Below are 17,135 nucleotides of genomic sequence, written 5' to 3'. Positions count from 1 at the left end.
TGGGAGAAGTTGGGCGAGGAGAGGAAGGCGGGATTCAAGACAGCAAAAGAGGCAGGTTCGGCGGGCTGGTGGGGACCCGAGGGCGGCGGGGCCCCGCGGGGTATAAATAGCCGGCCCGCGTTTGACAGGCGCTGCGGTGACTGGCGGTGCCGCCCCCGCCCCCCCGCCGCGTGGGGAGGGGAGGAGCACTCTGAGCTGGCTGGGAGGGGGAGGCGGACTCCAGTGTCCTGGTGGCGGCGGCAGGAGGCCGAGGGGGAGGAGCCGAGGCGGGGGGTGGAGGGAGCGGGCCGGGAGCGGGGCGGGGGCCACCATTCCTCCCCGCGCCGAGCTCTGTGTCGCCGCAGTCGCCTAGGCGGTTGGGGGTCGGAGGGACGGTGCGGGCGGGGGTCGCTGCGCGGGGCGGCGAGCCTCTGTTTTGTCTCCTCCTCTCCCTGTGGAGGGGCTCGGGCTGCTGGGGAGGCCCCGGCTCCCTCCGGACGCTCGGCCAACGGCGGCGGCGACGGCGGCTAGTCCGCGGCCCTGCTGAGAGGGAAAAGGACGCCGCGGTCTTCCCAGGCGTCGCGGAGAGCAGGTAAGAGCGCGGGCAGCCGAGGCTGGTGAGAGGGAGCGCGAAGGGCGCGGCGATAAAGCCTGGCTGTCCCGACTGCCGCCGCCTCCCTCCGCGCCCCCGCCCCGCGCTTGTGTTGTTTGCTTCGGGGTTTGCGGAGGGGTTTTCCGGCGGCTGCGGCGGTGACACTGGCCGGGGGCTGGGGGAAGGGGGCTGAGTGTCCCCAGGCAACGGTCGCGGAGCGGGACTTGGAGAAAGGGGAACGCGCGCTGCGCGCCTGCCCGCGGGGAGCGCGGGGCGCGGGGCAGGGCTGAGGGAAGAGGTTACAGACCCCGGCGGGGGGGATGGGCCGAGCGCAGCTTGTCTCGCCGTGTTTACATCTCTGCGCGAGTCACCTCTGCCGAGAAGCGGACTGAACTGACCCGCCTCATCCCGCGGGGAGGCCAGGGCGGGGGTCCGGCTCCGGAGGAAGCGCGTCTTGGGAGGGTTTGTGTAGGGCGGGAGTCTGCGGCCGGCGCCGGGGCTGGGCGGCGAGCTCGGGGCGGGACCTGGGAGGCTCCGGCCGCTCTGGGTGGCGGGCGGGCGGGGGGGGCGCTGGACACCAGTTTCCTTCCCTGTGGTGTCTTATCGCCGCCGCTTACCTTTGCTTCCCGGCGCTGCTAGCTTGCACGACAGGTTGTACTCAGCAGTTCTTTTATTCTCGCTCTCCACGCCGGCACCGTGCTGCCATCTCCCCCTATTCCCCGGGAGGTAGGGAGGCTTGGCTCGGATCGGAATCTGTTTCTTAAACAAAACAAAAACGGGCTTGTAACACGCACGTCCAGTGACCGCCTTCTGGATCCTCGCGAAGCTGGTCCTTAGGAACCGCGCGACGGGATGGTCTAGGGGCGCGGAAGGAGAACAGGGAGGGCTCTGCCAGGATTGTATGCTGACTCTACCCCAGGAGCTTTGTGATCAGGGCAGCCGAGCCCGCTCTCCTGCTCCATTTGGGCATTTTTATTCCATGTCCATAAAGGACTGATAAAATATTCCGTAACACCAAGAATAATCCAGATCTCACAGTTTCTACTCTTTTCCCTTTGCCAGCATCCTGGATGGACTCTTTCTAGGAGCCAGATTCGCTGCAGAATAGCCTTTAAGTTCTTAGTACTTCATTAAATGAGGAAGAGGGGGATACGTCATTGTAAAACTGTTAAAAATTCCCCGCTTTCTTGTGTTCATGAACATTTACTTCAGCTTAATGGTTTAAATTGTAATCCGGTGATGAGAGAATAGTAATCGTGTGTTTGATAATCAGATTTGTTTTCCTTTTTATCTGTGATTCTCTATCCCGAAGTAAATTATGCACTTTCTTTGGTGCCAGAATCACGGAAGGATGTATGCTTTACTAAGAAAGGATTGGATATTTGTGTTTCAGAGTTTCTTCAAAAGGTAGAATGACTTATATACGACTGGAAACCATTAAATTACATTTAAGGGAATTTAGGAATAATAAAACTTTTTATAGAGCATTACAGTTTACAGAGTACATTCATGTAACTATTATTGAGACGATATCTAGTAGTTAAACACATGAAATAGAAAATTGGAATATCCTGGGCATTTGAAATTTGTATGTTTATGTCAGCCTATTTTTAAGTTTAGTGATTTAACTCATTGGATTTATCATTGCCTCTCATTTCAGACATAAATACTCATTTACAAAATAGTCAGCTTGAGTATGGTTGGAAAGAATTTGTAACTTTGGGATTTTTCTATCCTGAGTAAAACACATTGGTACCTGTGGCCTGTAGGGTCTGCTATTGTTAATGGCTTTACCTGCTCATGTTGTATACCATTTTTGGAGAGGTAACAGCTTCACTGTGATATAATTCACATACTAGTCAGTTCAGTTTAAAGTGTACAGTTTGGTGGGCTTATTAATTTTTTAAAAAATTACTCCATTTTGCAGGTGAACGATTCAGTGGTTTTTAGTACAATTGTCCATCGGTATCTGTTGGGGATTTGTTCTAGGGCCTTCCTCAGATACCAGAATCTATGGATGCTCAGGTCCCTAAAATAAAATGGCATAGTTGCTGGGTGCAGTGGCTTGTGCCTGTAATCCCAGTTATTCAGGAGGCTGAGGTGGGAGGATCTCTTGAGGCCAGAGTTTGGACACCAGCCTGGGTGACAGAGCAAAATCCTGTCTCTTAGGAAAAATGAATAAAAATGACATAGTATTTGCATATAAACTATGCATATCCTCTTGTATGCTTTAAATCATTTCCAGATTACTCATACTACCTAATACAATGTGGATGCTGTGTAAATAGTTGTCATACTGTGTATTGTTTAAGGAATAATGACCAGAAAAAAGTCTGTACATGTTCATTTACAGACATAATTTTTTTTTCAGTAGTTTCTGTACCTCATTGATTGAATCCATGGATTCAGAACTCATGGATATGGAGGGCCGACTGTATATTCAAAGTTGTGCAGCCATCACTATAATCAATTTTACAGCATTTTAATCATCCCCCAAAAGAGCCCCATATCCATTAACAGTCGCTTTTCATTTTCCCTCAGCACTCCCAGTCCTATGCAACCACTGATCGACTTTCTATCATTATAGATTAGACTGTTCTGGACATTTTATGTAAATGAAACCATAAATGTGGTCTTTTGTGACTGGCTTCTTTCGCTTAGTATAGTGCTTTCAAAGTATATCCATGTTGTAATATGTGTCAGTACTTCATTTCTTTTTTTTTTTAATTTAATCTATTTTCTTTCTTTCTTTCTTTTTTTTTTTTAAGGCGGAGTCTCGCTCTGTCACCTAGGCTGGAGTGCAGTGGTGCGATCTGGCTCACTGCAGCCTCTGCTGCCTGGTTCAAGCAATTCTCCTGCCACAGGCACGTGCTACAACACCTGGCTAATGTTGTTTTTTTTTTGTTTGTTTGTATTTTTAGTAGAGATGGGGTTTCACCGTGTTAGCCAGGATGGTCTCGATCTGACCTCGTGATCCGCCCGCCTCTGCCTCCCAAAGTGCTGGGATTACTGGGGTGAGCCATCGTGCCTGGCTAATCTATTTTCTTTTTGATAGAGATGGGGTTTCACCATATTGCCCAGGGTAGTCTTGAACTCCTGTGCTCGAGCAGTCCTCTCTCTTTGGCCTCTCAAAGTGTTGGGATTTCAGGCGTGAGCCACTGCACCTGATCCTTTTTACTTAAAAAAATTTTTTATAGTCTTTTTTTTTTTTTGAGACGGAGTCTCGCTCTGTTGCCCAGGCTGGAGTGCAGTGGCACGATCTCAGCTCATTGCAACCTCCGCCTCTCGGGTTCAAGCGATTCTCTTGCCTCAGCCTCCCAAGTAGCTGGGACTACAGGTGTGTGCCACCGCGCCTGGCTAATTTTTTGTATTTTTAGTAGAGATGGGATTTCACTGTGTTAGCCAGGATGGTCTTGATCTCCTGACCTCATGATCCACCCGCCTCGGCCTCCCAAAGTGCTGGGATTACAGGTGTGGGCCACTGCACCCACCCTTGTGGTCATTTTTTTTTATTGATGATTAATATTCTATTTATGGATATATTACATTTTATTTATCTGTGCATCAGTTGATGGATATTTAAGTTTCTTTTTTTGGGCTATTATGCTGCTATGAATATTCATGTTTTTGTGTAGATGTGTTGTCATTTCTTTAGGTATGTACACTTTTTAATAAATTAGCTTTTGACTTACCTGATACCAAAAAAATTATCCATTTTGAGTATATAATTCAATAATTTTTAGTAAATATATAGAATTGTGAAACTATCACCTTGAGCTAGTTTTCGAACATTTCCATTGCCTCCAAAATTCCCTCCAGCCTGTTTGCAGTTAACTCTTATTCCCACCCCCAGCCTCAGGCAATCACTGATTGGTTTTGTCTTAATCCATTTGCTTTTACTGGATATTTTGTATAAATGGAATTGTACAATATGTAGCCTTTTGTATCTGGCTGCTTTCACTTAGTATACTGTTTTTGGGATTCATTCATATTGTAGTGTTTATCAGTTTTTTGTCCCTTTTTACTTTGGAATAGTATTTCTTTGTATAGGTGCATGATAGTCCTCCCCGTTATCTGTGTGGGATACATTCCAAGACCCCCAGTGGATGCCTGAAATCTCAGGTAGTATTGAACCCTATATTATTTTTTTCTATATCTGTATACCTATGATAAAGTTTAACTTGTTAATCAGGCATAATAAGAGATTAAAAACAATACGATAGAATAGTTACAACAATATGCAATTCACAATTTCATAGATAGATTTCTTACTGTAGATGTTAGCAAACTCAGCATAAAGATTTTTTTCTTATTAAATTGAGAACTTTCACTTTTTCACTTAAAAGAAATATTTTACAGCTTCTTTTTGGCATATCCAATTGTCATCCTTATTACTCTTGAGTGTTTGAGCCATTGTTAAGTAAAATAAGGGTTACTAGCACTACGATACTAGTTGATCTGATAGCTGAGATGGCCACTAAGTGACTAACGAGCAGGTAGTGTAGACAGCGTGAATATGGTGGATAAAGGGATGATTCATGTCCAAGGCAGAGGGGCATGTTATGAGGTTTCATCATGCTGCTCAGAATGGCACTCAATTTAAAACATAGATTGTTTATTTCTGAAATTTTCCATTTATCATTTTCAGACCATGTTTGACTGTGGGTAACTGAAACTAGAAAGTAAATGTAGGTAAGGGGAGATTACTGTAACACACTTTAGCTGTTGACCAGTATATATAGGTGTTTCGATTATTTCCAGTTTTTGACTCTTTTGAATAATACTCAAACATTTGAGTACAAGTCTTTATGTGAATATACGGTTTTGTTTCTCTTGGTTAGCTATCTAGGAGTAGAATTACAGCATCATACATTTAGCTTTTTAGGACACTGCCAAACTGTTTCCCAAAGTGGCCATAATATCTTATATTGCTAACAGCAATGTTTGAGAGTTCCAGTTTTCTTCACATCTTTGCCAACACTTATTATTGTCTTTTTTTTAAAAAAATTATAGCTGTTGTAATGGATATGAATTTGTTTGTCTTTGAGTCACTGTGTCGCCCAGGCTGGAGTGCAGTGGCGCAATCTCAGCTCACTGCAACCTCTCCCTCTTGGGTTCAAGCAATTCTCGTGCCTCAGCTTCCCGAGTAGCTGGGATTACAGCCGAGCACAACTACGCCCAGCTGATTTTTTGTATTTTTAGTGGAGACAGGGTTTCACCATGTTGCCCAGGCTGGTCTCGAATCCTGAGCTCAGGCAGTCCTCCTGCCTTGGCCTCCCAAAGTGCTAGGATTACAGGCGTGAGCCACCGTGCCCGGCCTGATTTTGTTAATTCGTTGTGTTTTTTTTCTTTTTTTCTCTGTGTACTGTTTAGTGGAGTCATTGTGATTTTAATTTTAATTTTCGTTATGACTCATAGTATTGAGCATCTTTTCATGTATCTTTTTTCTTAATCCATTTATTACTGAAGTTGCAATTTTTTTTTGTGAAAAATCAGACCTTGGTGATGACCTTGAGCAGTAGGATATTAATAATTCCCACAAGCTTAGCATTCCAAAAATGGAACACTTGGCATAAATGGGCTGGCTGGAGTGCAGTGGTGCGACCAGAGCTCACTGTAGCCTTGACCTCCTGGGCTCGAGCAGTCCCCCTACCTCAGCCTCCTGAGTAATTGGGAATGGGGAATGCAGGTGCATACCACCATGCCCGGTTAATTTTTTATTTTTATTTTTTGTAGAGATGGGGGTCTCACTGCATTGCCCAGGCTACTCTTGAACCCCTGGGCTCAAGTAATCCTCCTGCGTTGGCCTGCCAAAGTGCTGGGATTACAAGCATGAGCCCCCGTGTCTGACCCATCTTTTTTGATGACATCGCTATTCAGATCTTTTGCTCCTTTTAAAATTGGGTTGTTTGGGCTGGGTGTGGTGGCTCATGCCTGTAACCCCAGCACTTTGGGAGGCTGAGGTGGGTGGATCACCCGAGATCAGGAGTTCGAGACCAGCCTGGTCAGCATGGCAAAACCCTGTCTCTACTAAAAATACATAAATTAGCTGGAGGAGGTGGCGGCGCATGCCTATAATCTCAGCTACTCAGAGGGCTGAGGTAGGAGAACTGCATAAACCTGGGAGACGGAGGTTGCAGTGAGCTGAGATTGCAACACTGCACTGCAGCCTGGGCGACAGAGCAAGGCTCTGTCTCAAAAAAAAAAATATAATATAATATAATAAAATTGGGTTGTTTGACTTATTGAGTTGTAAGAAGTTTTTTTTTAAAATATATTCTGGATGTAAGTTCTTTAATAGATATACGATTTGCCAATATTTCTTCACAGTCTGTTGCTGGTCTTTTCATTGCTTAAAAAATTGGTGGCTGGACGTGGTGGCTCACACCTGTAATCCCAGCACTTTGGGACACTGAGGTGGGCGGATCATGAGGTCAGGCATTCGAGACCAGCCTGGCCAACATGGTGAAACCCCATCTCTACTAAAAATTCAAAAATTACCCGGGTGTGGTGGTGTGCACCTGTAGCCCCAACTACTTAGGAGGCTGAGGCAGGAGAATCGCTTGAACCCGGGAGGTGGAGGTTGCAGTGAGCCGAGATCACACCACTGCACTCCAGCCTGGGCAACAGAGCGAGACTCTGTCTCAAAAAAAAAAAAAAAAAAGGCGATTGAGATCTTTTAAAGCGTAATTAGTTTAAATTTTGATGAAGTGTGGTTTCTAAATTTTTTCTTTTATACATCATACTTTTGTTGTCTTATGTAAGAACTCTGCCTAATCCAAGCTCTTGAGATTTTTCTGCTTTCTAGAAGTTTTATAGTTTTAGCTCTGACAGTTAGATTTTATCATCTATTTTGAATTAATTTCTGTGTATGGTGAGAAATAAGGCTCTAAATTCATCTTTTACATACAGATGGTTCTGTCAACCTAAATAAAAGACAGTCCCTCTGAAAGAAAACAATATTTATTCAGGAATGGGCATTATAATGGGAATATGCATACCATGGTAAACTATGTGCATATTCAGGGAGGTAAAGGAAGACACAATTTTTTTTTTTTTTTTTTGAGACGGAGTCTCGCTCTGTCACACAGGCTGGAGTGCAGTGGCGAGATCTCAGTTTATGGCAAGCTCTGCCTCCCGGGTTCACGCCATTCCCCTGCTTCAGCCTCCCGAGTAGCTGGGACTATAGGTGCCCGCCACCACGCCCGGCTAATTTTTTGTATTTTTAGTAGAGACAGGGTTTCAGCGTGTTAGCCAGGATGGTCTCGATCTCCTGACCTCGTGATCCACCCGCCTCGGCCTCCCAAAGTGCTGGGATTACAGGCATGAGCCACCGCGCCCAACCAAGACAGATTTTTAAAGGAAAAATGAGGAAGATTACATCATTGTTTTAAATCAGTTGTGTTTGGCTATAAAGATCAGTGACAAGAGTGGTGCCAGTCTGAGGTTGGACATGAAGTTACTGAGCAGATGTCCTTGCAGAAGTATTTTTTTGTGTAAGGTTGCAATTCCCTTTGTGCAGGGTTGTGGCATTTATGGATTTTTTTGTGATCGTTTTTTTTTTTTTTTTTGAGATGTAGTCTCGGTCTGTCGCCTAGGTTGGAGTGCAGTGGTGCGATCTCGGCTTGCTGCAACCTCTGCCTCCTGGGTTCAAGTGATTTTCCTGCCTCAACTTTCCACGTAGCTGGGACTACAGGCCTGCACCACCACGCCTGGCTAATTTTTTCGCCTGGCTAATTTTTGTATTTTTAGTAGGAATGGGGTTTCACCATTTTGGCCAGGTTGGTCTTGAACTCTTGACCTCAAGTGATCTGCCTGCCCTGGCCTCCCAAAGTGCTGGGATTACAAGTGTGATCTGCCTGTCTCGGCCTCCCAAAGTGCTGAGATTACTGGCGTGAGCCACCACGCCCGGGCAATGGCGTGGGTTATTTTTTTTTAATCAGGTATTCATGCATGAGAATCCTCCTTTCATGGCCTTCCCTGGCTCCATTTGTCAGGGCTTTTAATACAAATGACTCAATTTTAATTCTAACAACTTTCACTTTTCCCCCTTTTGATCAAAATCTTTCTTTGGACCCAGGCACAGTGGCTCATGCCTGTAATCCTGGTGCTTTGGGAGGCAGAGGCAGGAGGATTGCTTGAGCCCAGGAGTTTGAGACCCACCTGAGTAACATGGCGAGACCCTGTCTCTAAAAAAACAAATAAAACAAAACAAAAGGGATCTTTCTTTGGAAGCATCACTGATCAATCATCTTGTAGTTAGGTTTTAATTATCTTTAGCTGCCAGGATGGACCTGTCCTGGGTTGTTGGTATGGTTCCATGTTGGAGGGAGTGCTTGTCAAACTAGGAGTCAGTGTCAGGACCCTTTCAGTCACATTTGAGCAACAAGGGAAGTTTGGAGGGAGTGATTCTCAGGCTAAGTCTGCTGGGAATCCGTTATTAAGATCAGTTTTTGTCTGTTCCTTAAATGTAGGCTATCATCTCAGGGTTTAGGGCCAGCCCAGTATAATTCTGTTGGGTCAGTATAATTCTGTACTTCTACAGAAATGTAACAAATAACATGTACAAAGTTTAAAAAGGAAAATACAAAGTAAAATTAATACTAATATAATACCAGGTTACATAATGGTTTTGAGCCATGAAGCTAGACCTAAAGGCAGTCAGTTGAATAAACCAAGTGACCATGGAGAACTAGATGAGACCTGTGGTAACCATGTGATCTGTTTTCTTATTTTGCGTATGAGTCTTAACTTCCTCAAAGGAATTTATCCAGGTAAATCATGTAGTATTAGTAATAGCACAGACATTTCTTTGCTTAACTAATAGTTAATGCAGAGCAATGTTATCATTCGGTATTCTATAACTGGGTTGAATTAAAGCAGAGTGTGAATAATTTTTTTAGGGATGTTGCCAGAGTCACCCACTAGGTGGACTGAAGGATCTGTTAGGTCAAGTTCTGTCAAGTTACCAGCAGAAGCTACTGATTGTAAAATTTCAATTACAACATTATCTTGCCAAGTGAAAAAGCTACGCCTTAAGAGGGGTAAGAATCTCCCCTTGTTCAGTTATCTTGGGAAAAGCTGTCTACAGTGCGGAACCAGCGACTTCTCATCCTGATTTGCAGTTTGAATGTCTCTGGTTAAGGCATTGAGCAGTTTGGTGAACTTTTCTGTGTGGCTCAGACTTCGAGTACCAGACTTGTCCCTTAAAATTCATTGAGTTTCAGCTTATAGGGCTTCAGGAACAGAGCAATTTCTGTTTTAATAATTCTGTGGAAGAAAGTTGGATTGGAGGAACCTAGAAGAATTTAGGATCTAGGCCAGTTTGCAGGTAGATAATAAAAACTCAAATACAGTGTACAGGGCTACAGTCTAATAACAGATACAGTATAGCTTTTCTTTAGAAGCATAACTTTTTATAGTCATCCCAGTTTCTACCAGAGATAATCAGAATAAGACAAATCTGTTTATAAAATAGTTTTATTAGTTTTTTGTCTGATTATTTACATAAATGCAGCAAGAATAGCAGTTGACCACAAAGAAATCTCAGATTTATAAACCTTTCAAGACTAGGAAGCCAAACCAAGGGAGGCATTAGATTTCACCTACAGCCTTAAGGTTGCTGGGCTGGCCAAGAAGTGACAGATTATATTCTCTCACTGTAGGGATGGGAACACCTGAACCCAGACATTGTGTGCACATTCTTAAATATGATATTCCAGTCAAAGTCTTGGTAATATAACTAATGTTTCTAATTGTATCCTGTTATAAAGAGAGCAAATTTTTATGAACTTATGCTAAAAACCCTGTATTATCATAAAAATAAGACTCATGAATAGTTTCTGAATTTTACTTAACCAATATCTAATGCAGAGGGATCAAGTAGGGAGAAAAAGTAAATGCTTTCACTTTTGTTGAGATAAGTATTATCTTACCAAATTACTGTAAATGATTGATACTTTAAGAGAAAAAGTTTTCTTAAATCTGGAAAACTGAACATTTAAGTAAAGAACCAACAAGGTTTCAAATAAAAGTCATAAAAACATTGATTATTTAATCTCATATTTTATTTTATTTTTTTTTTTTGAGACAGAGTCTTGCACTCTCGCCCAGGCTGGAGTACAGTGGCGCCATCTCAGCTCACTGCAAGCTCTGCCTCCTGGGTTCATGCCATTCTCCTGCCTCAGCCTCCTGAGTAGCTGGGATTACAGGTGCCCACCACCACGCCCAGCTAATTTTTTGTATTTTTAGTAGAGATGGGGTTTCACCATGTTAGCCAGGATGGTCTCGATCTCCTGACCTTGTGATCCGCCTGCCTTGGCCTCCCCAAAGTACTGGGATTACAGGCGTGAGCCACCGTGCCTGGCCTAATCTCATGTTTTGTGTTGCTTGATCTTAATTAGTAGTTTTTCTAACTAATCAGTTTCTTCATTAGAATTCTGGAAAATTTTTAGTCCATTGAGCTTAAAGTTATTAGAAATGTATATTTAAGAGTACACGTCTTTTCCATGAATCTGATTGCAGATATTTTTATTTTTATTTATTTTTAAATTTTATTTATTTATTTTTTGAGACAGAGTTTGACTCTGTCACCCAGGCTGGAGTGCAGTGGCCTGATGTCGGCTCACTGCAACCTCCACTTCCCGGGTTCAAGTGATTCTTGTGTCTCAGCTTCCCAAGCAGCTGGTATTACAGGTGCACACCACTACCTTAGCTAATTTTTGTATTTTTAGTAGAGACTAAAGACTAAAATTAGTAAAGACCAGAGACTAAAGACTAAAATTTTTTATTTTTAGTAGCCATATTGGCCAGGCTGGTCTCGAACACCTGACCTCAGGTGATCTGCCCGTGTTGGCCTTCCAAAGTGCTGGGATTACAGGCGTGAGCCACCATGCCCAGCCTTGTTTTAGAGAAGAATCAAAACTGTAAATGATGAAGATTTAGAATAGCCATGGTTAAAAATCTGATGAAGTTCATTATAATCAGCAATTGACAAAGAAATTCAGTTATTTTTGTGGCATGTAACATATACTAGAATTATGACTGATGACCTATTAGATTTCTAAGAGTTTTATATACTTTTAGAATATTCATATTAATATCATATCAATAAATCAATAAATGTAACTGAAAGAAGATCTAGAATCACTTATTTGTCAATGCTTTCCATATAATTCAGCATATCAAATAAGCCTGATTTAGTTCAGTGTCTCCATTTCAGAAATCTTTGAGAAGGTCGAGTGCCTCGTGGAACATCCTAAAGTTAGTTTGAAGTCAAGAAAGACTTATTTATTTTATTTTTTATTTTTTTGAGACGGAGTCTTGCTCTGTTGCCCAGGCTGGAGTGCAGTGGTGGGATCTCAGCTTACTGCAACCTCTGCCTCCGGGATTCAAGTGGTTCTCCTGCCTCAGCCTCCTGGGTAGCTAGGATTACAGGTGTGAGCCATTGCGCCTGGCCTAATTTTGTATTTTAAGTAGAGATGGGGCTTCTCCATGTTGGTCAGGTTGGTCTTGAACTCTGACCTCAGGTGATCCATCCACCTCGGCCTCCCAGAGTGCTGGGATTACAGGCATGAGCCACTGCGCCAAGCCGTAAGACTTAATTTAGAACTTGATCCTGGGGAAGTTTACCAAAGATGTCAAAAGGTTTAAAACACCTGATCAAAACAGAATCATAGGTCACTGTGAAATAATAGTCATTAATTTAACCACAGTAATAATAAAAGATTTCAAAAGCAATACAGAAAGTTACATGGATGGGAAACAAACAAACAAAAAACCAAAACCCTTAACCCTTCTAAAGCACAGTTTTCCTAAATAACCAAAAACCCTAATAAAGACAGCATGAAATACAGGGATTATCTTCATAAGATGCAAAATCTTTGTTTCTTGGGCCAGTTAACAAAAGGGCAAAGAAAACTTCCTGCAGTGAGATTGCTTCTCCTAATAGGAAACCCATATAGATAATCTGGAAGTTGGACCTGATGAAAAATTACTTGACACAGGAAGAATGTGTATCTAAGATTATGAGTGTACACCATATTATAGACAAATGTAAACAAGAAAACTAGTACCTTGAGCAGGAAATACATGGCTCTTAGTAAAATCATGGGAAATTCTGGGTTAAATGGAGCAATTCAGACACATCAGGAAAAGCCAATGCAGAATTGCTCTAAACTCTAAAGCTGCAGTTCAGAAGATGTTTAAAAATTTGAAGAAACAGATTTCTGAATTAAACATAAAAACCTCTTGCAGTTTTTACTAAGAACAGATCAAGACTTGAAGAAAAGCTTGTTCTAACACAGGGGACCAAAATTTTAGGTATTTGTTGTTGTTTTTGAGACAGGGTCTCATTCTGTCACCTAGGCTAGAGTGCAGTGGCACAGTCTTGGCTCGCTGCAATCTCTACTTCCCAGGTTCAAGTGATTCTCCTGACTGAGCCTCCAGAGTAGCTGGGACTACAGGCGCGTGCCACCACGCCCACCTAATTTTTGTATTTTTTAGTAGAGATGGTGTTTCTCCATGTTGCCCAGGCTGGTCTCGAACTCCTGACCTCAGGTGATCCACCCGCCTCCGCCTCCCAAAGTGCTGGGACTACAGGCGTGAGCCACCGTGCCTGACCAAAGCTAAACTTTTAGGAAGACTTGTAACTAATTTTCTTTTATTTATAGCCAAGTTAATCGTATGAAAAATCTTCCTTCCTTCCTTCCTTCCTCCCTCCCTCCCTCCCTCCCTTCCTTCCTTCTTTTCTTCCTTCTCTCTCTCTTTCCCTCCGTCCCTCCCCCCGCTTTCTCTTTCTTTCTCTTTCTTTTCTTCTCCCTTTCTTTCTCTCTTTACTCTCTCCTTTCTTACTCTCTTCTTTTCTTTCTCTTTCTTTTTTTCTTTCCTTTTCTTTCTTTCTTTCTCTTCTTTACCTTTCTTTCTCTCTCCTTCCTTCCTTCTCTTTCTTTCTTTCTTTCTTTTCTCTCTCTCTCTCTCCCTCCCTCCCTCCCCCTCTCCTCTCTCCCCCCCTCCCCCTCCGTCCCCCTCCCTCCCCTCCCTCCCTCTTTCTCTCTCACCCCTCCCTCCCTTCCTTCTTTTTCTCTTGCCCTTGCCCTTTCCTTTCCTTTTCTTCTTTCTTTCTTTTCTTCTTTCCTTCCTTCCTTCCTTCCCTTTCCTTTCTTTCTTTTTCTCTCTTTCTTTTCTCTTTCTCACCCCTCCCTCCGTCTCTCCCTCCCTCCTTCCTTCCTACTTCCTTTTTTTTTTGATAGAGGGACTCATTCTGTCTCCACTGCGATCATGCCTCACTGTAGGCTCAACTTTGCGGGCTCAAGTGATCCTCCCACCTCAGCCTTCTGAGTAGCTGAGACTACAGGCACATGCCAGTCTGTCTGGCTAGTTTTTGTATTTTTTGTAGAGATGGGGTTTCACTGTGTTGAACAGGCTGATCTTGAATTCCTGGGCTCAAGTGGTCTGGCTGCTTCAGCCTCCCAAAGTGCTGGGATTACAGGCATGAGCCTCTGTGTCTGGTCCACACACAAAATTTCTTTAATAAATTCATCCTTCACAAACTTTCCACCGCTTAATCAGATCTTCCACAACATTCTTGGGCCTTTAGCTTTGTCCTATACTTTCTCTTTCTTAAATAACCTGTCCTTACACTTTAGGACACAGTTTACTTTCTTTTTTCCTTATCATTTTGAAAAGTTATTCTCCTTTTAACCCTCCTTGCCAAAATTACATCCTTATAACTTTCTTTATATTTCTCTCTCCGGCTTACTGAGTCCTTTTTATATTATTTCCTTCCTAAATATTACTTTTTGAAATAACCTTAAATAACCTCTGAATTTACACTTATTCTTTTTTCTCAAAGAATAATACATCCTTATGCTTTTCTCATAATTTTTCTCATCAGAGCCATATGATATTTTTTGTTACACTTCATATACAGAATTACATACATTAGTTAGAATTTCTAACTTAGTAATCTTGATTTTTAATGAAAACCTAGGAAGCAAGAAATTTTGAACTATCATATATCAGTATTTTATAGATGAGAATCATTTTATATATTTTTTTATTTTTTGAGTTAAGGTCTCTCACTATTGCCCAGCCTAGAGTGCAGTGGCATGATCATAGCATACTATAACTTGAACTCTGAGGTCAAGGGATCCTCCTATCTTAGCCCCTGGAGTAGCTGGGATTACCGGAGCATGCTGCCATGCCTGGGTAATTTAAAATTTTTTTTGTAGAGACAGAGTCTTGCCATGTTGGTCAGGCTGGTCTTGGACTCCTGGCCTTAAGTAATCCTCCTGTTTCAGCCTTTGAGAGTGCTGGGATTGCAGGTGTGAGCCACTATGCTTAGACTTTTAAATATTTTTTACAAACATTCTCCGTAACATAATTTTGTGTGTATTAATAGACTGAAATATATTCAGTCTTTCTATAAGATTTATCAAGGCAAGAACAAACGTATTTATGTTCAGCAATTGGTGTTTCAATATTTTTCCTTATTTGGAAATGATCTGGACATTTAATGAGTATTTATCACTTAATTTAACATAATTTTAATATTTCAAATTATGTGAAAAGTTCATTTATAAACATTTATCCCATTTGCATTTACATACTTTATTTATTTATTTATTTCCGAGATGGAGTCTTGCTCTGTCACCTAGGCTGGAATGCAGTGGCACCATCTTGGCTCACTGCAGCCTCCACTTCCCGGGTTCAAGCAGTTCTCCTTCCTCAACCTCTGGAGTAGCTGGGATTACAGGCACCCGTCACCACACCAGCTAATTTTTGTATGTTTAGTAGAGACGGGGTTTCACCATTTTGGCCAGGCTGGTCTTGAACTGGCTGGTCTTGAACTCCCGACCTTGTGATCTGCCCTCCTCGGCCTCCCAAAGTGCTGGGATTTCAGGCGTGAGCCACCGTGCCTGGCCCATAATTTGTTTTTTTTTTAATTTTAATTTTTTTTTTGAGACAGAGTTTTGCTCTTGTTGCCCAGGCTGGAGTGCAATGGTATGATCTCGGCTCACCACAGGATTACAGACATGCTCCACCATGCCCGGCTAATTTTGGTTTTGAGACGGAGTCCCGCTCTGTCGCCCCAGCTGGAGTGCAGTGGCGCGATCTCAGCTCACTGCAACCTCCGCCTCCCGGGTTCAGGTGATTCTCCTGCCTCAGCCTCTTGAGTAGCTGGGACTACAGGCGTCCGCTACCACGCCCAGCTAATTTATTGTATTTTTAGTAGAGTTGGGGTTTCACCATGTTAGCCAGGATGATCTCGATCTCCTGAGCTTGTGATCCACCCGTCTTGGCCTCCCAAAGTGCTGGGATTACACTGCGCCTGGCCTAATTTTGTATTTTTAGTAGAGACGGGGTTTCTCCATGTTGGTCAGGCTGGTCTTGAACTCCCGACCTCAGGTGATCCGCCTGCCTCAGCCTCCCAAAGTGCTGGATTTACAGGCGTAAGCCACCGCGCCCGGCCTACTCATAATTTTTTTTTTTTTTTTTTTAACAGTTTTACGTAGACTATTTGTGAGAACTGAGATATTAGACAAAGCTAGTCGTCATTCAGGTTACTTTCCTGTTCGCCCTTTTCATAGCCTAAGAATATCAGATGTTAACCTAAGAAAGAACCTTAAAGTTAAATGTATGGAGATTTTGTTGATAACTCAGAAGATACAGCTGTTTTCATTAAATCAACACTATTAAATTAGTCTTATCAAAGAGCTTCACGAATAAAAGACTATTCTGTTTTTAGGCTGGTTTTATAGTTTTATAACGTGTGTCAGTCATGACACCCTAAAACATTTAGCAGAAACAAATTCTAACTAGTAAAACCAGGCAAAAATGTATGCTGACAGTTCTGAAGATGTTCCTATTTTTATTTCATCAACAAATTTAAAACCAGCTTATTTATCAAAGATTTACTTAAATTATGTAAATTAAAAAGGCATTTGAGTTAATTCCTATATATTTTAACAATTTATGTAAGCACTCACTTATCTAAACCAATCTGAATAGAATTCCTTAAGAAATTTCTGGCTGTATACACAATACGCAACATAATATACGTACATAGGTATAAACACTCCTAAACGTATCTAGGCACACGTGTGTGTATGCACACATGGAGACACACACAGAGAGATCTTACTGCATTCATTTTAGAATTTTATTTTTATTTTCTTTTATTTATTTATTTTGAGATGGAGTCTTACTCTGTCGCCCAAGCTGGAGTGCAGTGGCACTGTCTCAGCTCACTGCAACCTCCACCTCCTGGGTTCAAGACATTCTTCTGTCTCAACTTCTGGAGCAGCTGGGATTACAGGTGTGAGCCAATATGCCCGGCTAATTTTTGTATTTTTAGTAGAGTCAGGGTTTCAGCATGTTGACCAGGCTGGTCTCAAACTCCCGATCTCAAGTGATCCACCCGCCTCGGCCTCCCAAAGTGCTAGGATTACAGGTGTGAGCCACCACCCCTGGCCAATATGATAAAATATTTTAAATCTCCCGTATATTTTGTGAGGGAAAGACAGGGTCATTGTTTCTTCCACTGACCCTTTTTCAAGATCAT

General features: G+C 42.7%; 1 protein-coding gene across 7 annotated transcripts in view; it reads left to right on the top strand.

Moving 5' to 3' along the window:
• The first annotated feature begins 279 nt into the window (after positions 1–279).
• The window catches only part of ELF2 (E74 like ETS transcription factor 2), a 130,447-nt gene continuing 113,591 nt past the window's right edge, over positions 280–17,135 (top strand). For 3 of the 7 annotated variants that reach the window (XM_054484260.2, XM_063664134.1, XM_054484264.2), the window contains exon 1: positions 444–571. The gene's annotated coding sequence lies outside the window, so the exon portion shown is untranslated. Of the gene's footprint in view, positions 572–17,135 lie in introns of all 7 variants that reach the window. The other 4 variants (XM_054484257.2, XM_054484256.2, XM_054484255.2 and 1 more) reach the window with 3 other exon arrangements.

Source organism: Pongo pygmaeus, chromosome 3 (assembly GCF_028885625.2).
Source record: "Pongo pygmaeus isolate AG05252 chromosome 3, NHGRI_mPonPyg2-v2.0_pri, whole genome shotgun sequence".
NCBI lineage: Eukaryota > Metazoa > Chordata > Mammalia > Primates > Hominidae > Pongo > Pongo pygmaeus.
Note: the sequence above shows the minus strand (reverse complement) of the source record. Positions and strands in the feature narration are given on the sequence as shown.